We start from the raw sequence: 19,920 nt of genomic DNA, 5'->3' as shown, positions 1-19,920 counted from the left end.
TTGAGGAGTTTCCATGCTAAGTCATATCAATGTGTTTCCAGCCAGGCCAAACCAAGGCAAGGGAGTCAGTGTAGGGCATTGCAGCTCACAGCCACAGATGCTGAGAAAGGACCACGTGCCCTGGAAATGCTGTTTCCCTGAGTTGCCCTGTTGTTCACTGTGCACGTTACTGTTGTGGTACCAGCTCTTACCAAAAAAAACCAACCCACACGGAACATTTTTTTTCCTTGCTTTCTCCTCAGAATGTGTGAAGGGAAAAAACCCACAAAGCCAAACACTTCTTGTTACAACTTATATCATTTAAAGTTGCAGTGGATTTCAGTGTACTTTCCCCCTAAAGGATTAACTTTGATAATATTGTTCCTGAAAATCCCTCTCCTGCAGTCCCCGGGAAGCTCAGTGACACAGCAAAAGTGCATACACACATAAAACACGTGAGCTTGGCCGTGCCTGCTGCACGATAAAGGAGGTTCAGAGTCACACTTCTGCAGTAAAAAAACATAAATATGACAGGCTTTAGGAGGATCTCACAACAACTTAAAAGGAAAGTTTCTGGTATCTCTTTTACTGATAGAAATATTTTTACTGATAGAAAGATTTTTACTCTGTGCTTTAAACAGCAAACCAGCTATTTTTCAATCAGAAGAATGTACACCAGTATTATCTGGAAACAGTTTCTGGAAAGCAGTTTCAGTTCCTGCAGGCATATAAACAGGGATGATCCCCAAATACAAATTATATCCCGTTTTTCTAACACAAGAGCCAAAACCTATTAACAGTTCATTCATGTGTTTTTCAGGAAGCTGAGGAATCCTGTTGATATTTGGAGGAGGGAGAAATTTCCTGAATGAGCAAAATCCTTCTCTCCAGTCATTACTGCAGAGGCACATTGCAGATTTGGCTTTGAGAACAGATACCTCTTGTGCAGACCAAAGAAACAAACTCCCTAAAACCGTATAATGAGATAAGCACGTGCAATTCCTGCTGATATTCACAACAAGCCAAGACGCCGTGTGCTGATCAGAGACCTTGGCCTTCATCAAAACAGCAAAATGTTTAGTCATCCCCTCACTGTTAAGCAGCTGAAAGATGCCCCAGCAGCTCACAGCTTCTCCTGGCAGGCTTAGGCTCAAGCACATGCTGCAGTTTTGCATTTTGACTTCCAGAAATGTATTTGGAAAAAAAATGCAGGAGATTCCTGCTCAAGAATCCCAACTCTGCTAAAAGTCATTAAAATAATTTGAGACATTATTTATGTATTTTGACTTGGCTATATGTGAATGTGATTGGTTTTCCCTTAGTAAAAACCTTTGGGTATACATAGGACAATTTTGTACCGATTTTGGGGCTTTCAGACTTGGGGTGTAAGAGAAATATGCTGGGAGCCCCCGTGGACACTTCCACATTCCCGATAGAGAAAGAGCAAGGTTTTTCCTGTCTCACTGGATATATGCAATAAGAGCACTTTGCTTTCAATCTGTTAAAGCAAGTGATTGCTGCAGCAGTGAGATCTCCTTGGACGGATACAGTTGAAAGGTTAGCAGTGTTTATTGATTTAATAATTCTCATTCTTTCTCAACAGATTATCTTTCCTGAGACATTAGCAGAGGCAGAGCCCAGAAGTTCAGGAGAGCATCTTTGATATGTTAGGAAGGCAAAGGACGGGGGGAAAGGTGATTAATTGCTCTGATCTTGACTTACTAAGCCCCTGGCACAGATTGGAAGATAGAATAGGAAACCCATGTACCTATTTTCTAAAGGGAATGTTTATAAGGATGGTGTTTATGTTGACCTTTCTTACCAAGGTTGTCCACCATTCCTTGTTACGTACAGGTTAGTCAATCACTGGTGCAGATGGCATATACAGAGAGATCTGGGCTCAGGACCTCCTTCCCGTGGGAGCTGGTGAGCTCACTGTGAGCTGGTGAGCAGGGAGGAATCTGAGTCATGGTAAAGGGCTTTTCTAGAGGCAGAAGAGTAGGGTTGAAGCCCCAGAGTATGCTGGTCTTGAGCAGTAGCAACAGTCAGATGCCTGCAAATGCACTGTGGGCTTCCCCAAACCCAGCCCACCAAAGGAATGAACAGATTGGTCCTACTACCCTGCTTTCCACTGCTGTCTGGTTACCATTTATCATTTTCAGAGCATCACATGGAATCAGTGACAGCCCTCTTTGATCCTGTTTGGCTCCTTCCAGTAAAAAAGGTTTTGTTACATGTGGGAAGACAGCACCATAGACCTGGGAGCTGAACAACCTTTTCTGGAGCAGGCTGAGTGCCCACAGAAGTATATCACACCTCCCAGGCAGTGCCTGGGACCTTGTCCTCTCACTACTGAGATCAATCAAAACTGATGTGCTGATTTCCATGATCTTGCATTATCAACTGAAAACTCCTGTCCTGAGCACCTGTCACTGTAGGTTTGCTGTCCTGCACAACATTTTAGCCTGTGGGTATTCTGCCTGAGTTTCAGAGTCAGAGTGGACCAGCTCCTGAGTTGTACTCTATATCTCCACAGCCATGGGCATGCTGAGACCTTTAATGGGTTGCTAATTGCTCTGATTACAAGTCAAGACCCAAGAGGAATTGTTGGATGATGAGCTCCCTGGCAGACAAGAAGATACCAGTGGAACATTTTTGATGAATAATTCAGTAAGCAGGAATGGGAAATGAACAAGTCTTCTGTCTGCTAAAGGGAACAATAAAAAAAGACCAAAGGAAAAAAAGAAGGAAAGACTTCTGTGACATGAGTGAGGCAGACCCCTCTGAGCCTGGGCTTCAACTTGTGAAAGGCAGCACAGCTTGACTTTGTACAACAGCAGCCAAACCTCTGGATGATTGCACCATACCCAGTTATAAAACACTTTGCATAGCAGAGTCAAACCTGGCTCTCTGTAGTGATTGCTGCAACCAAGTGCAAGCTCACAGGCTCAGGTTCTCATGTGGTGCAAATCCCCCAAAGTCTATTCAGCTGAAGGAACATACACTAGTCACAAGTTGCCAAGCCACGGAAGCAAGGATAGAGTTTTTTACTTTGGGGGAAGGCAAAACAGGTTTTTTTGCATGTGTTTTTAGTTTTGTGTTAGTAGAAGTTGGAAAGGCTTAGCACAAATTTATTTTTCCAGAATGGAGAGGAACTTTCTTCAGGTGTAGCTCTTCTTTGTTTGAAGACCAGAGGATGATGTGCATATACCAGCCTTAGTGCAAGACAGGAATATTTGCAGTGAGGGCTGCTTTTATTTCAAGCACCTACTTCAGTGTGACAATAGCATGTGCCAATAGCAGTGCAAAACTTGCTCCCCACTCATGATGCTGGAGTTGCGATGCCTTTTTTTCTCTCTTTATAGATTCCAATTATCCCTCTCACTTCCATTCTGCAGATATAAAGTAACTTAACCTCTTTGCTATCGAAGATCTGCTCTCTTAATCCAGTGGCGACAACAGCAGCAAATATTTCAATTAAAACAGCATTCCACAAAATAGATTTTTTCATTATATTGTCTCCCTTCCTTTGCAAGAGGAGAACTAATTGGGAACAGCCATGTGAAGAACTTGCATCCGGAAGTCTGCAAATACAAATACACTGATTACTCTTTCAGTGGGAAGAGACAACTTCTTGAGCTATCAAAGCAAACATCCTGAGTGGAAAGCAGCCCAAACGAAACAAGTATGCAAGGAGTGAAAGACTTCAGCCCAGTGTCCTGGACCATCCCTGGGCCCATTCCTGATAAATTCTTCACCCTTCTGGGAGTTTACAGTGCTCAGAATGCTGAGGACACGATTCACTGGATTGGTACAAAGTTGTCCTGGGTAGGTGGATCTGTACTGACTGTCTTGGACCTTTGCTTTGGTAACCAAGCCTCAGGGCACTGCCCTGCTAGAGGCTTTCACAAACTGGGGCAAGGGAGAAACTTTTGGTTTAAGCTCCATTTTCTCTACCAGTTCATGTGCACAGCTCAGGTTATGGTACCTTCTGCAGTTTTTATCTCCCTTGGAGTCGGACTCGGATCCTGGTTCACTTGTACAAAACCAGTATGATCTCATTCGACACTTGAGTTATTAAACACGGGACATGGGACTTTGCATCCAAGCATCATTTTTTTCTTGGGAAAAGTAGCTCACGAGGGGATTATCCTAAACTCAATGCAGTTCTTCTCACAAGCAAGTGCAAAAATAATTCCCCAGCTTCTCCTCTAGAGGAGTTAAAAGCCAGCAGCCAAGATGAAGACCAGACACCCCTCTTCCCAGGAAAGAAAGACTTATTTTATTTGACAGCCTACTGAGTCAGTGAATCACACAATGAAATCTTTTGTACTGAAAAGCAGCCAAGTTTGCCATGGAGTACTTTCTTAACAGAAAACAAATGAATGGCTGCAGGAAGGTGTGTTGCAGTCATTATTCTTGAGCAGAGTGGGAGGCACAGATCCCTACCCAGACACCTTGCAGCAGTGTAAAGCATGAACACAGGCAGAGCATGCAACTTGCAGTTGTGGAATTTTCTTTCTCTGGTCTCTTTATGCAGCAGCAGATAGGCATCACAACACCCTGAAAGGCTGTGGCTCAGTGTACTGTCTCTTTCCAGTTAGTTTTAAGCAGGCTTTTTCAAGACAGTGGTGGATAAGCTGGTAAATGTGTGCAGCTCTTCATAAGAGCTCATCTTTGACAATGTCTAGTGGAATCTAAGAAGCAATAATATGAAAATTAAAGTCCAAAGTGTCAGTGTCCACCTTCAGTAAGCCCATAGTTTTTAGATGATGCAGGAGTCTCACTTCTTCTTACCACACCAAGCCCTTTACCATCACTCACTCTCCTTGCGTACTTTTTTCTCCAGTTATCATTTGAGCTGCTGTGCTGTACCCAAAGGCTCTGCTTCAATCCAATCCCCACAGCTTGACTTCTCACACTTATGAGGGCAAACTTTGTACCATGGAAGTCTTTGGGTGGACATCCTTGGCCACTCCAGTATTATTCAGGAACTTAAATCTGTTCATTCAGCTTGAGAAGAGAACAAGAATGGAATGAGCAAAATGTTGCAGTGTGGACTTGAAATCCTCTTTCAGATGCTTCTTCATGGTTTTTATCTCCACCACAAGATATCATAGATTCCATAACACTTTTCCTTATGCTAAATCTTATTTCAATATCTTAAATAGGAAATATTGTTGGTTTGTTTGGTTTGTTTTAGTTGAAACAATAGAGACCTCTCCTCAAATGATGTGGGACTGAAACTTCAGACCCTAGTTTTGCTGAAGATACAAGCAAGCTTTGGATAAAAATTCCCTTTTTAAATACACCCTATGGGATATGGCTCTAGGGCTATATGTGACAGTCACAGACACTGATTTCAGCCTCTTAAATATACAAGCCTTCTTTACTGTAGTTGCATCATTTTTCACTAGTTCTGAATTTGATCTGTTTGAAAAGCGTGTCTGTGTGTAAGGGAGCACAAAGATGATTGTAAAGTAACAAAATATTAAGGAGAAGGCTTATGTAAAATCTGGGAGATGCAAATGAGCTTGCAAACACAGTCCATCTGCTCTGCTTCAGTACTTTCCTGACAATTCAGCCGGTTATTTATTTGGTTAAATCTTTTTCTGACCTTCCTCTTGCCCTCCTTCCCCAAGGAAAGAACCTTGACCTTTTTTCTTTGCAGGGAAATCCTTAAGACTGGCTTCTAAATGAAAACACATTGGAGTAATAGCAAACACCAAATACATTACAGATGAAAGCAGTTCCATATTAAGAGGTGCCAAAGTCTTGCTGAGCATCACAAAGAGCACTTCTGGTCCTGAGGGAAGAGGGAGACTTTGTTCCTTTAAGTGATTCAGGTAGAAAGGGTTCAGTAACAGAGTGTGCTGGTTTTGGCTGGGGTAGAGTTAATTTTCTTCACAGTAGCTAGTATGAGGCCCTGTTTTGGATTTGGGCTGAACACAGAGTTAATATTTCAGGGATGTTTTTGTTATTGCTGAGCTGGGCTTAGAGTCAAGGTCTCTTCTGCTTCTCACACCCACAAGTAGGCTGGAGTTGCATAAGAAGTTGGGAGGGGACAGAGGTGGAACAGCAGCCCCCCACTGGGATATTCCATGCCATATGCTCAGCATATAAAGTGGGGGGAAGGAGGAAGGGGGGGATATTTGATGTGATGGCATTTGTCTTCTCAAGTAACCATTAGATGTGATGGAAACCTGTTTTCCTGGAGATGGCTGAACACCTGCCTGCCTGCGGGAAGCAGTGAATTAATTCCTTGATTTTCTTTGCTTGGGTGTGTGACTTTTGCTTTACCTGTTGAACTGTCTTTATCTCAACAAGGTTTACCTTTTCTTACCAATTCTTTCCCTGATCCCACTGGTGGGGGAGTGAGCAAACAGCTGTGTGGTGCTTGGCTGCTGGCCAAGGGTAAACCATGGTGGTAAATAACACATGGTTTCTGGTGATTTCCCCCAAATCTCTGATGTGCTAAATCAACCCAGCCACAGCAGAAATGCTTCCTGTGTTGCACTAGGTAGTGAGGTATCTGTTATGTGCCCCAATTTAGGCACATCTCATGTGTTCTTCCAGGCACCACCATGGCTGGAAAAGCACCAAGCATTGCAAGCAGGACAACGTGTGCCCATCTGAGCAAGACAAGGGACAGCCATGGTGATGCTTAGCTTTCACAACGGAGATGAGGGAAGACTTCATCACTCAAGCAGAAACATTTTCAGAATCAAGAGTATAAAAATAAAATAAAATAAAAAACCCCCAAACTTTCAGAAGTGTCACAGCTGCTATTGCTGATCTTGTGTGTGACTCAGAGGGTAGACTGTACGCTATAAATGGAAATGGGTTACTTATAATTTGACTGATAATGTCTTAGTTTTTGTAAGAAAAATGTCTTTTGAAGAAATACTATAGTGGGGTGGCAAGCTGTACCATATGTTCTTTGCTGCAGCTGACTTTATAATACATCTCAGCTACACTTTAAACTGTATAGCACTGATTGCATTGTAACTCCTATGTCCTCTGCAGATAAAGTTATGGAAATGTAATGATTGTGCTTCAGATACATGTCAGCACTGTCTATACTGTTTCAAATCATCAGACAAGAGAAGAGCACCTGCTTGCCTAGGCTTTCCCCGCTTGTTTACCACCTTCTGTACCACAGTGGGGGAGGCTTGCAGGTCCCCCAGGGAGAGTAAGCACTAAAAATAAAGATTGATGCTTGCTGGAGCCATGCTTTGACTGTGTGCAAAGGATGGATGCCTTGTGCCCTAACACAGGGCAAAACTAGTAACTACAGCTGCTTGCACCTTCAGAGGGCTAAGTGGGGAGGGGACAGCCAGGAGAAAAACTGGAGGATGCTCTCCTCGTCCCTGAAAGAAAATAGATCTGGGAATGATGGTTGTCCCATCCAAAATTCATCTCAAAATGGCTTGTCTGTTGAGAAATTCCTTGGACTGTTTTCTGCCATACCTCCGGGAAATGTTGACACCATTTACAAGAGCTGTGGTCTGGCCAGCACCCCTGCAATTATTGCCCTATTAAATTTTGATATTGAGAGAAGGTTAAAACCATCCTAGATGCTGTGGCGTGGCCTCCTGGCAGTGCCTTGCTGGGTCAGAGCTAGTAGAGACTTGCCTCCCTCTGTCTCTGGATAATATTGGCAAGATGTTTGTCTTTGTCTTCACTTGAAGCCTGGTTGTGTGTGGACATTTGCAGGTAAAACAATTTATCACTTTAAAGCGTCTGTATGACAGCAGCTGTAGAAAACAGTGGAAAAGTAGCTTTCTTCCTGAAGATTTTGATGCAGTGTCTTTGGTTGTGTTTTTTTTTCCAGCAGGCCACCTTCACTGCTGCTTTACATACAATATTTTAATGCAGGGCTGGACTGAACAGTTGTCACTTCAGAAAGTCTGTCCTGGGCTGTTCAGTTGCTTCAAGGGCTTTGACATGCTTTATGGCAGGGAAATGAGATAAAAATCATTGGGGAGCAGCAGGCATCACACCATAAGGAGTCCCTAAGTCCCTGTGCCTTACCCTTTACATGGTTCTATGGCCCCCACTGATGCTCCTCTACCACCTTTCGCAGTAGGGTTGAGGTGGTCCAGCCCATTGAGCTAAATCTTGGCAGCCCTTCCGCTGGCCGCTTCCACCCCACCTCCCTGCCTTCTTGCAACACTTTATTTTTTTCATGATGCTGCATCTTGGGGACTGGGCTAACCTGTGACAACTAGGACTGGCCAAAGTATCTAGGCAAGTGCTCGGGCTATGTTTTTCCAGTGGTGGTCAAGGCAGGTTTTCCTTATTCCCCATGTGCCTCCAGCAGGTACTATGGCAATGTCCTCTGCACGGCTGGATATAGTGGCATTAGGCACATATTACTTCAGGAATCCAAAAAGGCAGAGGGCTTGATCTTTCTGCATCCTTCTCAGCAAGGTTTCCTTGAAAATTTATCTTTTAACCCACATGCTGATTGCAAAGCATTTTATATAAGGCTGATGGTGAACAAGCAGGAAAAAATGCAGTGAGAGATGGCAAGAGATGATGGTTTATGCATTGCAACGACATACCCCTCCTTCATATACATATATTTATATCAGCCTGAATGCACTGTATCTACTGAATGCTTTATGGGATGAGGAATGCACAGGCTAAAGGTTGAAAGGAAAATTTAATATCAGATTTAAACAGTGACTCAGTGACTTGAAGAGATAATTCCTGATATGCTGGATCGGTCAGCACCAGAGTGGAGTGAGTGTGACTCAGAAGCATGGGGAAGAGTGGGAAGGGACAGGGAAGGGGCCAAGGCTGGAGAGGGGAGCTTTGAGGGCAGCATGTGGGAGGAGCAAGCACTTGGAAAGCTCTATGAGCTGGAAGGATACTGTGGGAAGGAGCTGAGGGGTAGGTGAGTGCCAGCAGCCATGGCAGTGGGTGATGAGCAGATACCTCCTGTCTTCAGTTGGTGGAAGCTCTCATGAGCTCCTAAAATTCAGAGGAATGACTTTAGGAGCAAAGCAAAAATGAAGTGTGTGTGGGAGGAGTGCTGGCCTGGGGAAGGAGACCCCGGAAAAAAAATACCCCAACAAAAAATGTTGTAGGTTTGTTGCACCAAAATAATGTATCAGTGGAAGTGCCGCATGGTGGGAGAAGCAGGACTGGAATAAGGGCACCAGAGCCATGTTATGCCTGTGGCCTCACAGTATACCATCTCTTGAGCAGTGGGATGGCATCATTCTGCTTGCTGTCTTGCTGGCAGTTTGCAGCATCTGTGATTACGGGAGGGGAAGGTGGTGCTCTTCTAAGGTTGGACCTCTGTGAACCATAGTCATGCTAAGACAGGAATAAAAAGGAAGGCAGAAGAGAGTCTAGACCTTGAAATACACCCCTGTGGGGTCAGTGCCTGAGCTTGAAAAAAGAATTTGGATAAAGTCGATCTGGAGATGGGGGTCTATCAGCAGGCCAGAGGTGAGAGGTTGATTGATCTCAAAAAATTGGTAAAGATGATGCCTTACCCAGCTCAGCCACTGAAGGTTTCCCCAAGGAAGCAGTTGGGTGGCAGCCAGGAGGTGACCTGCACAGTGGCCAGCCCGGGGGGATATCTTCTGGTGTGAGATATGAGGAGAGATGGACTCAGGCGGACTGATGAAAGAAAGCACCCTTTTGAAAGAGAAAGGATCTGGAAGGAAATTGGGCACACATCCCTCTAATGCTCACATGGTCCTTCCACAGCATGGAATGGAGCGAGTGGGTGGAAGTGATGCCGAAGGGGAGCCTGCTGCTGCCAGCAGCATGGGAAACATGGCTCGTCCTAGAGCTGAGAGGAGGCAGACCACTGAGAAATGGCCAGGAGTGAGCCGTGAGACTGCTTTTTAGGACGATCTTCAGTGTGCAATGTAAATTTGTGAATATTTAACAATTACTCTGCCTCCTAGCAAGAAGACAGGACGTGGGATCTGAGGAAATGAGTGCCTGTTGGCTGCTGAAGAGAAGACAGGTCAGAGATCTGTTTACTTGAAGGTGTCAATCTTTTCTGTCTCCTGTGAGGTTATTAGCTCTGATCCACTCCTGCTGTACAGTAGATGAAATTTTATTGCAATTTGTGAGTAATTAATGCCCACTGCTCACTGTTTTATGCAATTAGATGAACATATTTGTTCTAATAAACCTTAGATGAAGTATGGTAGGGGAGAATAGTCCTTACATCAGTATTGACCAAATTTCATCAGCATATTTGTACTCCTATCCTAATTTCTTTGGCAGGCACAGAGGAGACGCAGGATTAGCCTAGACTGGGTAAGGAAATCCCACACTACTATCAGGCCAGAAGGCAATGCTTTTCTGGACTTCCATATATTATTACCCAAACAAAACTTTTCTCCTTCAGCATCAGTGCCAGCATTGATGTTGATGGAGCAGCCTATGGAAAGAACTGATTCAAGTCAGCAGAAAGGTTTTGCAAACATGCAGGCAAAGTGTTTTTCCTCCTCCTCAGTCACAAAACCATACCTGAGTCTGTAATTTACTCTTTTTGGTTAAAGCATTGTCTTGTAGCTCTCCAGGAGACTTGGGCATTGGGAAGAAAGAAGCCCCCCATTGTTACCCTGGCCTGTGAGCTGATCCCTTACAAGTCCTGCTGTCCTGCTCCATCAGAGCGACAGGCAGAGGCATGTTTGTTCTCTACTTTCCCATCATTGAGATATCATTTACTATTAAGACACAGAGGACCAGAGACCTCAAAGGCAGCAGGGGAAGATTTATAGCAGAGTGGCTGTCAGTTGCTTTGGTCTAATTAAATGGCTCCTGCCTCCTTGACTCAGTTCCAGTGCAGTGGAGCTTGACTTGTTAAGCATTAGGGAAGTGTCCTGGCTGCTCACTGTTACTAATGCTTCAGCTCCAAAGTGTGACTGTTTGGCTGAAATAAGCTGTAAAAATCCATCTCTGCCTTGCCACCCCTCTTTGCAGGCAGCTGGACATCTCTCCTGGTGGGTGCCTGCACCTGGGACAGCAGCAACAGACTGCATGGAGTAAGGGACACAACGCACAGGCAGCTGGATGAGGGGCTAGATGCTGCTCCCACCAAACCGCTGCCACCCTTGAACCTCTTTGGAGGTGTAGGCACTTCTTCTCCTCTCTGCCTGCTTTTCAGAGGGTGCAATGAGAACGTGGCTGTAGAAGAGCACTCTGGAGATGAGGACTAGCCTCAGTGTGGTCCCATGAGGTCCTCTCCATATGACCCTATGTCTCTCAGGCAGAAGCTCATTCCCTCTTTGCCCAGAGCCACCCTGCCTCTCCTGGGGCACTTCCCAGCCTTCCCTGCCACTCTCCATATTTCTAAATATCTGGAAACAGAGTCAATTGAGTTGTTCACAGGTAACTCACCCGATACCTCAACCCATTTTTTTTTTGGTGTCAGTGCAGTAAGGAACAGGTCACAGTTTGAGTAAATGTGTCTATTATCCTCAGTCACTTGAATTATTTTTGATTATGGATTACTTTTTGTGTCTCATTAGCAAATTGGCTGGTGTTAGTCATCAGAGCACATCCCACCCAATTGGCTGTTCATATCATACGTTATTCCCTCCTTTCTCTGATTGGGTGAATTAAATTTTATTAAACAGCAACCTTCTTTGTCCCTGGTTTGCAGATGATGCATGAACATTTTTAGCTACTTGGCAATTCTGTTGTGAGACAATAAAAGGGGTTTTCAAAATGCCAAGAGAGGAAATACAGTGTGAATACCCTTGCAAATATTTACTTGTGCTCTTATTTGCAATATTTTATTGTGTAATGGATTTAATGATGCTATTTATCAAATAATTATGATTGCTGTCTTAAATGAATTCAAATTTAACTAAGCAATTTCCAGAAATATCTGACAAAATTAAGAGAAAATTTCAGTGTGCTAAATGCACAAGATAGAGGAAACCATTATGAATAATTTCAGCTATACGGTGCTTAGATATTGCACAAGTGTGTGTTTCACAAGCACCTGAGAGGAAAAACAGCAGAGAGTTACCTCAGATACAATGACAAATTAGCAGATGCTAAATCTCCACCTCCTCAATTTGGCAGAACCCAGTTAGGATGCAGTGGACCAGCCTTTTCACTGCAAGCAGGGCTGAGCAAAGACAACCACATCCAAAGGTCTGTTCCTTCAAGACAGAGCTGCGATAAAAGCTGCCTATGAGAGACCTGGGATGTTTTCAGGCTTTGGGAATGGTTTTACAAGCAGGACTACCTCATCCCTTCAGCCTTCCCAGCTCTGCCCTGCAGCCCTGACCCCAATGCTGCCCCTTTCTGCCTCATGGGAAAAGAGGAAAGGAGATCCAGCAGTAATTGGGATGTCTAAGAGTCCCTCAAACTTAATGCATTGGCCAGACAGCTCTGGTCATGGAGCTGTGACTGATGTTTATTCACTCCAGACCAAGGAATTGGATGTGGAGATACTATATTTCCCTTCTTCTTTTCTGCTGTGCACTATACCTCTGAAGCTTCCAGCATCCACATAGATAATTTTTTGCCAACTGATATATCTCTGCTGGAAAACAAGAACTACAGAAAATGTTGAATTTCAGAGGTATTAAAGAAAACACAGAAGAATTTAGTGAAACCTTCCTGAGATGGGCAGTAGCTGTGCTTTTCATGCTTTTCTTTGAAGGATCTTCAAGGATGTGTTCCAGAAATACTGAAAAAAAGGTCAGTCTCCAAGTACAGTCCCTTCCCCTGGTAGCTGAGGGCTGGACATCTTCCTGTAGCAATGACTTGAAAGGCTCTATCTATATGTCTATTAATTCACTAAGCTGAAAGTGGTGGCCTGCAAAAGTCCCTCAAAATCTATGGGATCTAGACTAGGTCTATGAAAAAGAAGCAACCAGGACACATTCTTAGCCTAGTCTGAAGGAATGACTAGGGAATATCAGAGAATGGGACCATCTCCAAAACACCCAAGTTTCACTGAAATCAAATACACTTTTTTCCTCATCTGATTAAAATGGAGACACTGCCTTTTTTCACATTGCTATTTTGACTTGTTTGAATATGCAACACCAGCCTCTATTTCCAAGAAATGCATTAAATGTGGATTCTTGGAGAGCCAAGATCCTCTTTACTAGTTCTGAAGCACCCAAATCTTTAAAGCAAGAAATATTTCCTCCAGCTGTCCATGCATGAAGTTGATTTATGACTAGTTTTCTGTTCAAACCACTGTAATTTTGTGAAATGATAGCAGTATTGATTCCAGCAAGAGTTTCACTTTGCTGAAACTACCAGGCCAGAGGGACTAAATGGAGCCTTGGAGTGAATAATATAGCTTTCCACTTTATCAATTTCATCTGTTTTGCTCCCCACCTTCACTTAACAACCTACATCTCTTCTTTCTTTCCTTCCTTTTCCTTTAAGGCACTGGTCTTTTGCTGTGGTTCACAGCTATAAATGATTGAGTGTATTTTCTTACCTGAGAACTCTGAGCAGCATCAAAATACAAGCTGAGCAATGAATAGACTGCTTGACATCTCCAAGTGGTTCATGTTGCTGTGTGGGAAGCTGAATTCTGGCTCAGAAACACACTGAATTATGGAGGTGAAAGAATAATTTTTTTTTCATGGAAGAAAAGATTTCTGGTTTAGTTTTTATGCAAATAACAAGCAATCATAAATACTTGCTTAGAAGAACTAGGAAGTTACTCAATCTGAGCTAGATTCTGCTCTCAGTTACATTGATGCGAATGAAGATAAACATTACTGAAGACAATTAAAGCATCTTGGCTTAAAACTGAAGACCAGTTCCACAGACAGAAAAATCATCACCTAGTAGAGAGAAACAAAGGGGAGCTGGATGACATTTCTGGACCTGTAACCTCAACAATGATCTAATTTAGAGAATAAGTAAGAATTGCAGATGAATTCGATATACATTCCATCCACACTCCCTGTGTGCAGGTGTGTCTGTGCTTCCGTTTCTAGTCAGAGTGAGAAAACCTCAGAAAACACAAATGCTTCAGTGGCACTATTAATTCAGCCATAGGCACAGCGAATATGTCAGCATAAACCTTCAGTAGCCTCGCCAGCTACTGAAATTGCTGCTTCTGCATTTGCTTTCTCTGTACTTACTTACTTAAAGGAGTTTCAGAAAACCAGGACACTATAAAGGTGTTAGGAAAAAATACCACTCAGAAAAATTAAGAAAAAGATAAATATTCTATTTTTCTTGGCATACACACAACATAGATCCATTTTTGCAAATGGACCATCCAAGGCTCGGCAAGTACATTAGATGTTTGATGATTTTGAGGCCAGTGTTCAGGTAAAAAAATGGCAAATAATGCAAACAGATTTTATCATGATCAAATAATAGTTTTGTCTCTATCACAGGAAACATGGTTTAAAGTAAAGCTGAGACAAGCTGTATTTCTCCCAAACATTGCACGTAGTGGTGTGGTTCCAGTACAGGAATGTCACCAGTCGGCATGTGGGGTCAGGTTTGAAGGCGGAGGTGGATTGCTGCCTCCATGCTGGTGCTGAACAGGCCCGTGGTGGCCATAAAAACCTACTGCCTGCAGACCATCCCCTCGGCCCCAGGGAGAGAAAAATGCAGGGAATGGCTCAGCAGCTCCCAGCGCAGAGAAAAAAGTGCACATCGTGATGCAGGAGGGAGAACGCTCCTGCTTGAGAACCAAGCCAAGCATGAAATTAGTATTTCCTCTACAGTAAAAAAAAAAAAAAAAAAAAAAAAGAAAAAAAAAGAAAAGAAAGAAAAAGAAAGCCTGTAACATGGGAATAAATGTGAACTTGAAAGCCTGGGAACGGGCTTTGAATCTCCTTGTGAGAAGGGGAAGGCTTTGACAGGTTCACTTCTCTCCCCTTGAAGAGGTCTAGGATGTGCTGCACAGTTAGATTGTGATACCCAACCTGCTCCTTGGGTGAAATCCCTGTAGATCATGTATTCACAGCCCCCCGAGGAAAAATTTCACCCATGAGGTGTAGGTAGGGCCTGTGTAAGTTTTCCAGCTCTCAGGAATGGATTAGGAATAGACCCTTGCTGAGCCACCAGCTGCCAAAAACAGCTGCAGAAAGCTGGTGGGGCTTCAGAAGGGCTTTCCTGTGGACAAAAGGGAAAGTAGTGCCGTGCAGGGCTGTGCATCAATAGACATCTTTGCTTCCATGGTGGGGTTTCATGCAATCCTTTGCGTTTCTTCATCCCTCCACTTCCTTTAAAGAACCACTCCGAAAGATTTTGTGTTTGGAACCATCTTCACTGAAACTGACCAAAACTGGACTGTGAAACTAAAGCCTGGACAACCCAAGAGGTATGGGATTTAATCAAAACTGCATCTTAATTTCCCCAGAAGAAAGTTGCTCAGGAAACTGTTATTTTATTTCTGGTTTTCCTCCTTCCACTTTTTTTTTTTGACAACCACGAGTCAGCACTGCCCTGCCCTTTTCTCCAGTCAGCGGTTTCCTGAGTCCCCTGAGCCCAGCACAGCATGGCTGGTACATTTCTCCTGGCTGGCTCAGTGCAGAACCCTGCAGCATCACTGGTGCTTCACAGGGGAGGCAAACTCTCAGTTTAGCTGTCACCATCAGCAGCTGAAGCAAAGCAAATGAGCACTAGGGACTAGAAAACCCCCTGGGTGGAAAGTGCATATTCTCCCCCAGTGGGGAAGAGCCACTTCTACCTGGAATGGGCACATTTTAGAGGGTGCCGGGGTGGGTGGTGGGCAGGTAAATACTCAACATGTCATCAACTTACAGCGTTTTTCCCCTGAAAGGTGTGAGATGAAAGAAGAGAGATGGCCATTATGCCTTGAAAACAATTGAATCCAACCTTCTCCATTTTGGGCACAACACACAGCTACCTGAAAGGAGGTTGTCATGAGGTGGGGGGCAGTCTCTTCTCCCAGGTAACAAGTGATAGCACAAAAGGAAATTGTCTCAAGTTGCACCGGGGAGGCTTAGACTGGATATGAGGAAAAGTTTCTTCAGCAAAAGGGCTGTCAAGCATTGAAACAGGCTACCTAGGGAAGTGGCTCAGTCACCTCCCTGAGGTATTTAAAAGACATTTAGATGTGGCACTTAGGAATGTGGTTTAGGGATGGAATTGGCAATGTCAGGTTAACAGTTGAACTCAATGGTCTTAAAGATCTCTTTCAACCTAAACAATTCTATGTAAAAGAGTAAAATTATGGAAACTGTAGCACGCTTTTCAGCACCAGGTAAAAAGCTAAATAAATTCCTGTGGCATTTTTGTTTCTGAAATTTGGGAAATCTGCTTGAAACCTTGCTTCACTTGCTCTGTCTCCTGCCTCTGCTGGGTTGAGCTGTCACTGGTTCAGAAGGTCTGATGTGCAGCAATGCTACTGCTCAGTGCACTCCCTTTTTTTTCCTGCCATCTGTCCAATTTTTTGGTCACTTGAAAATCCCAAAGTTTTGCTTTGAAAAGCCAGGATCTCCTCCTAAGCTGCTGTTCTTCCTCTCAGCTAGAAATCCAACATGTCTATTTAAAAAGGGAAAATAATTCTGTTTTTTCCCTGCAACTGCTATTTCAGGGACAGCCCAGCCAGTGCAGCAGGAGATGGACTCTGGATACTCTGCAGTATATATATTTCCCAAATGCCCTTCTGGAAGGGGTCTGACAGGAGGAGGCAGCTGCGGTGAGGAGCCACTTGGCGTGCTTGGAACCCCACCACACTTTGGTTGCTTTCCCTGGCAGGCTGCCTCCCTCCTCCTGCCCTTGGTACACCCACAGGCCTTTAAATTCTGCGAAAGCACTTTGGTTTTGGAGAAAATAATAATTAGAAAGAAAAAAAAAAAGAAAAAGCGGAGGAAAATTCCTCCTTGATTGCTGAGGCACTGATGGCAGGACCCCTCCTTCCCCGCTGAAGCACTTAATCAGGCCGGCCCCCTGGCAGCAGCAGGTGCCCACCGAGGCAACCTCGTGAAATCTTCTCATCACCGGCAAATGGCCCTGATGACGGCACAGCAGGGGCCGAGCGAGGCCAGCTCTTAGCAAGCGCAGAGGAGCTTCACCAGCAGCGCTGGAGATTCCCATCCCTCACCAATGCTGGCAGGGGGGAAGCTGCTCTGCCACTGCTCGGGGCAGCTCCTTCAGGCTCTTGCTGCTGAATGCTCAGCCCCGAGTCCTGGTCCTGATGGCACAGCCCAGTGCTCTCGGTTTTAAGAGGGAGGACTTGTAGCTTCCTTGGGCAGTGGGGAAGGAATGGGATTTCTGAGAAAAGGAGCCATCAAGAGGCCACCTGGGACACAAACTGACTTGACTGATCATTTCCATTGGCATTGCACCTCCTTTTTGCTTGTAGCCATGTGGCTGTAAGACAGGCAAGGACTTGCTGCTCATCCTCTGGGAAGTTGTGCTTTCATATATGGTGCCCATATGGAGCCTTATTCCAAATCTGATCCAAACCTTCTGGGTTGTGGAAGAAAGCATGGTGTTGGCATAACCTAGTGATTTCCCCACGAATACTGATGCCTTCCCCTAACTCACAGGGCATTAGCAGTGTTACGTGGCTGCCTTACCAAGTTTACTCCAGGTGACGTGATTGCAGCCCCTGTCTCCTTTGGATAAATGTCTTCAGTTGCTCAGCAACCTCCACACCGGGATTAAATTAACTTTGATTACAATTACAGACAGCACGAATCAGCCTGCACCATCAGAAGAAAGCAGAGCATGGGCTATTTTTTCCTGTAGGATTTTCTTCCCAAAATGCTGCCATTGTGGGGTAGAGGAGCAGAATGGCATTTCTGCTCTTTCCCCTCCTTGCTTTGTGCTGAGCACAGATGCATCCCAACCTCGATGCTTTAAATGCGCAGGGGGATTGAGCACCAAAAAATTCATTTACATGCCTGAAAATATTTCCTTGCTTGGGAAAGGAAAGCAGAGAGGAGGCCCAAGTGCTGAAAGTGGCTTTGCTCTTACGCCAAGGTCCCAAAACTTCCTCTGGTGAAACCAGTAGGCTTACATACAGCTACTCATCACCCCCAATAAGGTCTTTGCTGTCACCTCCTCCAGGTGCTCAGATTAATAATAAGAATGTGCAGTTATTATATATGGCTTCACAGCTCCCTGGAACAGACTTCCTGGCTAGGAGGAGCAGCTCCAAGAATCCCCTGGGCAATGAGGATTGCAGAGGACCAGCCCTGCAGGGATCAGACCTATGGGAAACAAAGCAGGAGGATTAATCATCTCTATCTGCTGCTCTTGGTCTTCTGTGCCCGCACCTGGAACAGACCTGCCAGCCTGGCAAGATAGTTTCGTGGTGCCCAGCATCTCACTGTGTGGGGTGCAGAGGGGTGCACCTGGACTGGCAGGAAAGCCTTTGTCTGGCATCTAGAAAACTGAGGGTTGCCTGACATTTACTGTTCACTTACTCCTGGCCTTGGGGAGATCAGCAGTTCTTGTACCTCTTTGTTTCACCACCTCTTCCTAGCCAAACCAGAGCTTCTATTTCCCTGGTCTCTTTCCCTGGTTTCTCCACTTCCCCAGTTTGTGGCTCAGGAGAGCTGATTGATGCTAGCCACACCAGTCTGCAGGAGACCTGCTGTCATCGCTCTGGAGGAACGACTGAACGGTGTTTCTTCAGGTAAGAGCCTCTCTCCAGTTGGTGGAGAGGAAAACAGTGCAGAGTGGTGTATTACTGTGGGAACTGGGACTGACAGCACCAGTGAGAGGCACATAGAGCCTGGGTGCAGATAAAATTGAGGTTTGCTTCTTAGATTCCTTAGTAGAGGAGCAGTGTTTCTTTTCTCTCTGGGCAAAGAGGAAGAGGAGGAGGAGGAGAACGCAGGGCAGGGCAGCAGCTTTTGCTCCTCTCTGTGGTTCCCTGACCAGGACATTTCTGCCAATGTGCTACGTAAAGGCATTGTCTGCTGCAGGAATTGGCCAGCAGCAAATGACTGTTCCCAAGTGGGAGTGGGGAAGGAAGTGTGGAGGCTCATTACATTTAATGTAATTACTCTGGATTTAGAGCAGGGTATGCGACAAAGGAATTTGGTCTTCTCTTTTTTTCCTCCCTCCCTACCCTAATATACAAAAATACAGGGGTCTGGTCAAGCCAGCCTGGGATCCAAAGAGGCTCTTTCAGTGCTCCTTAAGCAGGGACATCCCCGGCCTTGCGCTGGTAGAGGTAACATGGCAGAACAATTTATAAATAGGCCTAGAATTTTGCCAAGGATGCTGCTGTGCAGAGGTCTGACGCAAGTGTCCTGCCCTGGTGTCCTCTACCAGGCAGGTCCCCATCCTGCTGGAGCTGCTGCCCTCCCAGCTCTGCCAGGAAAGAGCTGGAGCTGCTCCTTGGCCTTCTGCCCATTTCCAGCACAGGAGACACAGCCACAGAGGCCAACAGAGTGTTCCCTTTGCTGGGTCCCACCAACGTATCTGCACCACTTGCAAAACAGGATGTCTCAGAGGTGGGTGGGATATGGGGCTTTGATCCACCCACTCCACCTTTCACAGCTCTCATTTTTGCCTCCCTTGTTCACTGGTGGGGAAGAGGGAGATGGCCCAAAACCTGTGGCAGTGCTGTCCTACTGCCTCAGGAACACACCTCTCCTCAGCAGCCTCTGCACTGGGATTGCATCCCTGTCCTGGCACGGACCCCCTCAGTGCCAAGTATTGACCTTCACCCTGGGGCTCCCAAGGCTTATCCATGCAAACCAGGCTGGGGCCATGTCCTGCTGGATGCCTTCAGGGGTTAAGCAGGAAGGTCCCCAGGCTGTGGCAGTGGGTAGCTACCTGCACCTTGGGAAAGTGCCTGGTCATGGTCCGTGAAAGCTCACAGCTGTCTTTCAGTGTCTGCTTTCTCTCTCTCATGAGTAACATGATGTTTCCTGACACTTTCACCTTCCTCTTCCTTGTGTGTATCCAGGGGAAAGTGTCTTTGACTCAGATTCCCGTTTCACCGTGACGCATTTCAGCCCTGCTGCAGCCTGC

This window comes from Pseudopipra pipra, chromosome 1 (genome assembly GCF_036250125.1).
Source record: "Pseudopipra pipra isolate bDixPip1 chromosome 1, bDixPip1.hap1, whole genome shotgun sequence".
Taxonomy (NCBI): Eukaryota; Metazoa; Chordata; class Aves; order Passeriformes; family Pipridae; genus Pseudopipra; species Pseudopipra pipra.
This window is presented reverse-complemented; position numbering follows the sequence as displayed.